The following is a 7,722-nucleotide window of genomic DNA, read 5'->3' on the forward strand; positions in this document are numbered from 1 at the left end:
AAGAAGGCCTTATTCTATACATTGAAAACAATCTAAAATGCATCAAGGATTTCTAGTGGTAGAAAAAGAAAAGAAAACAAAAAACAATGATGACCGGGTATGGTTGTGCACACCCGTAATACCAGTAGCCTGGAGATAGAGGTAGCAGGATCATGGGTACAAGGCTACCCTGATATATATAAAAAGACCTTATCTCAACACAGCAAAACAAATTTAAAAAAAAAACCCTTTAAGGTCAGGAATGGTATTCATGCCTTAAATCTAGCACTCAAGTGGCACATATGGGCAGTTCTCTGTGAGTTTGAGGCCAGCCTGATCTACATAGTGAGTTCCAGTCCAATCGGAGTGACAAAGTGAGACCCTGTATCAAAAAAAAATTACTTAAAAAAAGAAAAGGGGGGGATAGGGAAGAAAGGAAATGAAAACACACACACACCACCCGGATAATTGCTAGCTTAAGGGCTCATTAATAAATTCCACCAACAGGCACTCATAAATATGCAATTGCCAATCTGGCAATGCGTTCCATTTCAAACGTCTATTGATATATTTATTTCTGGCGCCCAGAATACATTTTCTTAACGAAATGAAGTAATAGCGGTTAGAGTTGCAAGTTAGTAAGCAGAAGTAAATTTCCTGCGTGTTTGCAGTGAGATGGCGGGAAACAGTTGCAGCGGGAGGATGAAGCCTATGTTGGAATGATTGTAGCATTGATTATTTCTCAGGGTTCTAGTTTTGCTCCATGAGGACATCATTACAGAAAGATAAGGAGGCAGGGGTGTTTCCACACACTTTATAGGCTAGTGTCTGACTTCTCTTGAGAAGTTCCAACTTCTCTCACCTTTTGATGAAGGCACAGAGTTTACGCACACAGACACTGCTGAAGGTTTTATTTAACAAATGAAAACATAAATTTGGGAGGGAGGATAGGAGGAAGATACTGGCATGGAAAGTGAGCAAGAATTGAAAGTGGAAAGAGACTAGAGGAAATATGAATTTATTTATTTATTTATTTATTTATTTATAGAATGCCCACCTTTTTTAGATTTATTTATTTATTATGTATACAACATTCTGCCTCGATGTGTGCCCGCACGCCAGAGGAGGGCGCCAGATCTCTGTACAGATGGTTGTGAGCCACCATGTGGTTGCCGGGAATTGAACTCAGGACCTCTGGAAGAGCAGCCAGTGCACTTAACCTCTGAGCCACCTCTCCAGCCCGGAAATATGAATTTAGATTCTACTCCTTGCCTCCTTGTTGTCCATTCTTTTTTTTTTTTTTTAAAGTAGCTGGTGGGCTGTTTCTGGTGAGTATGAGGACCGAGCACTTCCATCATTGATTCATCCAGCAAATGCTAATTGGGTATTAGCATAATGCAAAGAGGAAGTCTTGTTCACTATCCTCACATATCTGCTCATCCAGTATGGAAACAGACATGAAACAAATAGCATCATTCCAAGTAAAGAGTTCAAATCTTTCCCTGGCTACATGAATTTGGAGGCCTCAAAACAATAAGGGAGAAGAAAAACAAGCCGATAAACAAAAATGACACCTGTAATCCCAGGGACTTGGGAAGTTGAGGCAGAAGGATCACCACAAAACATGTGCAAGGCCAGCATGGTCTATATAGTGAGATTTAAACCAGCTAGGATTACATAGTAAGATTCTGTATTTTTTTTTTTAAAGTGTCAAGCACCAGTCTGGGCTACAAAGCAAAATCATATTTAAAAAAAAACAAAGGCAAAAAATCGGGGTAGGAGGAGTCAGTCAGGTAGCACAGATCGGGAGTTCAAGGCTAGTCTTGGCTACATGGTTGGAGGATAATTTGGGCTACATAAGGTCCTGTCTAAATCACACACGCACAATTAACGAAGAAAAAAGAAAAGCGCACATAAGGTAAGTGTCATAAAAGGGGAAGCCAGGAGGTCTCAGATTGCCTGGTGGCATCACAATGAGAAATAGCTTAGACTAGACGTCTGGAGGCTAGCAGACCATGGAGGTAGGGCCTGATAATGCCAGTTGGAGCCAGGACAGATCAACGGTTCTCCAACTGACTTAACTGATAAGTTAAGATCAGTCGTGTGGGCCCCTGAACAAAAGAACCATCCAGCGTTCACACAGAGTAATGAGGAAAATAAACAATTGTTATTTTAAGTGGGTAAGGGGCAATGTAAGCTAGCTGTCATGATGGCCCATCCCAGTCTTTGGGAGGCTGAGACAACAAGAATTTTTTTTTTTTTTTTTTTTTTTTTTTTTTTGGTTTTTCGAGACAGGGTTTCCCTGTAGTTTTATTGTGTATCATTTTAAAAATCCAATCTTCCACTAGACCACTTGAGAGACTTTTTATTTTTTTTTACTTATTTTTTAACATAATATTTATATCAATTATTTGGGAATTTCACATAATGCACCTCAATCATATTTACTTCTCAGTCCTCCCAGGTCGACTCCCCTGTGTTGGCTCCCTTCAAAAGACTAAGAAGAAAAAAATATACCACTTCCAATTTGTGTTGCCTATATACTCACTGGAGCATGGTCAAACTCCCAGTGGCCAGCCCCTTAAAGATAACTGAGTCCTTCCCCACCCCCACCCCTGCCAGAAGCCAAGCAGGGTTGGGCCTGGTTAATACTTGCTCAAGAGACAACAGGATCTTTTACAGGCCAGCCTGAGCTGCAAGCAGGCCAGATGGGGCTACGGGGTGAGATTCTTTTTCAAAAACAACACCCCCCCATGCAAAGATAAATATGCAACTCATTGTGCAAAATTTGGGGGGAGAAAAAGAATATGTGGATATAGTTTTTGGTACATGCGAACTTTCTCAATAAGCATGCACGGAAACAGAAAACGATTGCTTGGGGGGGGGGGCAGGAAGGAGCTATGGTAGGTGTGGGAGGTGGCAGGGAATTCATTTAGAATTTTGAAGCATCTGAATTTATATCCAATGAATGAATGATATCTATTCTTTTAAATCAGGTATTTCTAGAACCTTTGAATAATTTCTGGGGAAAATAGGAGCTCATAAACCGGTATGATCTTTGTAGGTTGGAGGCATGATTTAAGCAGTGCCTATAAAATATTGAAATACATATGCAATCCACTGGCTATCCCCTCGGAGAATCTGCAGATGCTGTTGCCATTGGTTTCTTCTGAGGAAAGATATATTACACCCTTTGGCCAGTTTGATTTTAATTTTAAAATTTAAATATGTTTTATGAATTCTTTGAGAATTTCATACATGCAAACAATGTATTTTGATAATATTCACCTCCAACCGCCCCTTAAACTCCTTTCAAATCTACCTTTCCACACTACGCACATCAACATAGCACCCTCTTTCACCCCCCCCCTCCCTTTTTATCACCCACTAGGTCCAGTTTGTGCTGCCCATCTATCTCTGAGCGCCGCATGTCCACTGGAGTGCGGTCGACCTAGCAGGGGCCACACCCTTAAAGAAAACTGAGTCTCCCTCCTCCAGAAGCCACCAGTCGTCAATAGTGCTTCGGCTAGAAGTGGGGGCTGGGAATTTACTGGTTTATTGTGCAAGTAGCGTGCAGCCAAGCCCAGGAATTTTTACATATGCCCTGAGCTTGTGTCACCTTTCCAAAGGGAAAAAGGAGGGCAAATGCCCACCTGCCCGCTTTTTGACCTAGCAATTTAGGACTCCTAAGAATCTCTCCCAGACATGGCAGTGCACAACTGTAATCTCAGCTACTTGGCAGGCTGAGGCAGGAGAATCAGAAGCTGGGGTTCAGCCTCTGAGACACAGTGAAAATCCATGATCCCCCAAACGTTTCTTACAGAAATACAGAAAGAAACAAAGACAAAGATATAAGGTCCTTTAGGTATATACACTAATACATTATAAAAAATATGTAGCGGGGTAAGTGAGATGGCTCAATGGGTTAGGACATTTGTCACCACGCATGATGAGCTGAGACACTCCCCAAGCCCACGTGGTGTAAGGAGAGAACTGACTGCCTCAGGTTGTCCTTTGACCTCCAACAGACATACTGTGGCATTCTCAACCATGTGCATCCACATGAGACATAGGAAATAAATAAACATAAAAAGAATTAAAAATCTAAATGACTATCAATTCAGAATTAATTAAAAATGTGAAATGTTCATAAAAGAGATTACTATATAAATGTGAAGAGTCAACACACAGTCTACCACCTTGGTCAACATAAAACACATTTTTGTTTTGAGACAAGGGTCTCACTGTGTAGCCCTGACTGCTGAGGAACTCACTCTGTAGACTAAACTAGCCCTGAACTCACAATATCCACTTGCCTCTGCCTCCCCGGGACTAAAGGTGTGCCACCACACCAGGCTAACAGAATATTCTTGAACTCTCAATGAACACCACTTCTAGTTCTTCTTTCTCTAGGAATGATCACAGCTGAATAAATTCTCCTGCCTCTGCTTTCCACGTGCTGGGATTACAAAAACATGTCACCATGCACGGCAGAAATTCTAGAATTCTTGACCCTTCAGCTACAAACACAGTCCCCTCTCTTTCCAGAACTCCCCAGGCCCCAAAGGGAGAAGAGCCCAGAGGACAGATTCACCCCACTTAGATTTCAGTGTAGTCACGCTAGTCATCAGAGGAGTTAGCCTGAAAATTTGGGGGCCCAAAGCACCAGGCCTCAGGAAGTAAATAAAACTATTGCTATATATATGTAAATATTATATATACATACACACATACATATACAGAAGACACATATGTTTTATACATATAACACAACTACAAATGTTGCTATACTTCATATAACAACAAATCTATAATGCTTCACGATATACCTTTTATACGTATGTGACACCTCAAAAAAATTTAAGGTAGGCATGGTGGCTCAGCCCTGTAATCTCAGTAGGTAGGAAGATGAAGCAGGAGTATTTTCAGTGTAATGCCAGCTTGGGCTACATAGCAAGTTTGTGACTAGCCTAGGCTATGTATGAAGACTCTGTCTTTAAAATGTCAAAAGGGTTTTAATATGTGCATGAGGAAGCACCTCAAATGTGCTTATGTATGTACAGAACAAGGGACGTATTTACATAAACCAAACTATCATACTATTTGTAAAAAGAATGTGAGGGGAGGGAAGCTTCTCTTCAACATTTTTACGATTTGAACTTTTTCCCGAGTTCCCCCCCCCTCATTTAAAAATGAATTAAAATGAATATAGAATAAAAGAATGTTTTGAGACAGAGTCTTGCTATATGGACCAGGCTGACTTCAAACTCCCCATCCTCCTGCCTCAGCTTTCCACATGCTAGGATTACAAGTACAGGCTACCACTCATGGCTGAAATCCTAGACTTCTTTACCCTTCACCTGCAAACACAGTCCCCTCTTTTTCCAGAACTCCCCAGGCCCCAAAGGGAGAAGAGCCCAGAGGACAGAGTCACCCCACTTAGATTTCAGTGTAGTCACCCTAGTCATCAGAGGAGTTAGCCTGAAAATTTGGGGGCCCAAAGCACCAGGCCTAAGGAACTTGACCAGAATTTTCTTTCTCTGTGGAATGCATTCTGACCTTAGCTCTCCTTTAATCAGAGAGATAAGCAAGCAAATCCCTGAAGGGCTTTTAGGCCCCTATCCCCTAAGCCTTCTGCAAGTTCCCTCTTGTCCTTGAAGACAAGATGGGGTTGTTTTCCAAGAAGTTAAAGGTGAGGCAACTAGTCCTTTCTTACCACACTTTACAGAGGAAAAAGCAGAATCCCCCAAAGGAAATCCAAAAAATACCCCTCAAAAGAGCATTCCACGCAGGTTAAACAGCTCCTCACATTTCTACATGCCAGCATGACCCATTGGGTTCCTGTATCAAAGTTTCTATGTCTATTTATCCCTATGATTTGGACCATATCTGAATATCGCTTAGAACCATTGCGTCCCTAACACGTTTCTCTAGATCAGCTTTTTCTTTGCTGTTAATTTTTAAAACACAGGTCTTTAGAAATCTTATTTTCTACATTTATTCCAATAGAAAACCATATCATTCACGTAAATGGAAAATCAGTATCACGTACCAGAGAGAGAAAGAATATTAATAAATATTACCTAAGATGGAACTCCTTGACAAAGACTCCTCGTGCAAGTCCTCCTCAGAGATGTCTGGAAGGCGGGCCACCAATGCTCCTCCTAGGGTTTATAATGTCTGGGAAATACTTTCCTGGAGATTCTGTGTCAGCCTCTCCTATAGGTTACCATTCCCCTGTGATTTTCCTTTAGCCCCGCCTATAAGTGAGAGTGACATTCTTTCAGCTCCCTCTATAGGTTGGAGTGTGGGAGTGTCAGCCAGCACAATTTTATTGAGTGACTATTCTTTTTCAGCTATAGCATTAACTGCTTAGGACACAGGATAAAAGGGGGGAACAAATTGGAATCAATCACAGATGGAGAAAGGTGAGAGGGGTGGGATTAGAAGACATGGGACCAACTAGCCACACCGTGTCCATGTTCTGGGGGCATCTATTTAAATTGCGACCAAAAGCACAGCGGCAGAATCGTCTTAGGGACTTCCAAACGATCAGATACAGTGGGAAGTTATCAGGCCTCATGGTAATTGACCTTGTGAGTCACTCCCTCCTCTGCTTCACAGAAGCAGTCGGCTGCAGGGTTTTCTCCCACCTCCCTGCCACCTTCTCTTTTCTTTAACCAGACGCCTAAATGTTGATGATTGGCAGGATCCCTCCCACCCCCTCTTCTCCTTATGACCTTCCCTGCTGAGGTCTGCACACACAGCTTCCACCTACATCGTAAGCCACACTCCCAGATCCTAAACACACAAAGCCAGTCCCTCTCCAGCCTCCTTAAGCATTATAGCATTATTATATCTTTGTAATGGAGCTTTGTTCAGCCTGTGTCTAACTCCATCTACCTGATTCCTCTTGCTAGCCCAAGTTTGTTCAAGATTCAGCCTCAAACTACTGGGATACATCAATTGGGGGAGCAGGATACGGAAGATTCAGCTCCAGCCTTCTGTGCACCTTCTGGAACCACGGTGTTTGCATTTCATGTGTCAACTCACCTATTCACCCCCCCTCCCCTTTTTAAAGAAGATAAGATCTACGTTTAGGCCTGGTGGCACAAACCTGTAATCCCAGCACTTGGGAGGCTGAGAAAGGAGGATCTCAATTCTAAGCCAACCTGGGCTCCATGGCCAGAAATAAATCTGTCTCAAAAGAAACTAACAAACCACAGAAAAAAAAATTGAATTGTAAACAGTCAGACATAAATGAAAAGAAACTTGTAGGTATATGGGTTAATCACCAGAATTTAAAATGAGTTTTTGTTTTGTGTTGTTTCAGATCCCCTTCTTTTTTTCTTCCTTCTGTAGGGACAGCAATGCAGGGAGCCACAAAGGATTAGTCCTAGGAGAGTGTTCCTCCTGAAGAAGTCCAAGTGGTGGCTGGCAAGGTTGGAAACCAGCTACATATAGTAGAAAGGAGTAAACAATTTTGGGGGATAAAAGAATCAGGGGTCTAACTGCCAGGAAATAATAAATGTTTAGTGAGGGCTGTGGAATGACTCGTGATGGGGAACTGAAATCAGGAGTACTAACATGAACTTATGATTTTTCTTTTATTGAGACAAAGTCTAAATAGCCTAGATTGGCCTGGAATTCAAAATACCCCTGCCTTTGTCTCTTGAATGCTGGTATTTCAAGTGTGCACAACAGAATTCATGATTTCGATTAGACAGATATACATGTCTGCAC

This window comes from Arvicola amphibius, chromosome X (assembly GCF_903992535.2).
Source record: "Arvicola amphibius chromosome X, mArvAmp1.2, whole genome shotgun sequence".
NCBI classification, from domain to species: Eukaryota; Metazoa; Chordata; class Mammalia; order Rodentia; family Cricetidae; genus Arvicola; species Arvicola amphibius.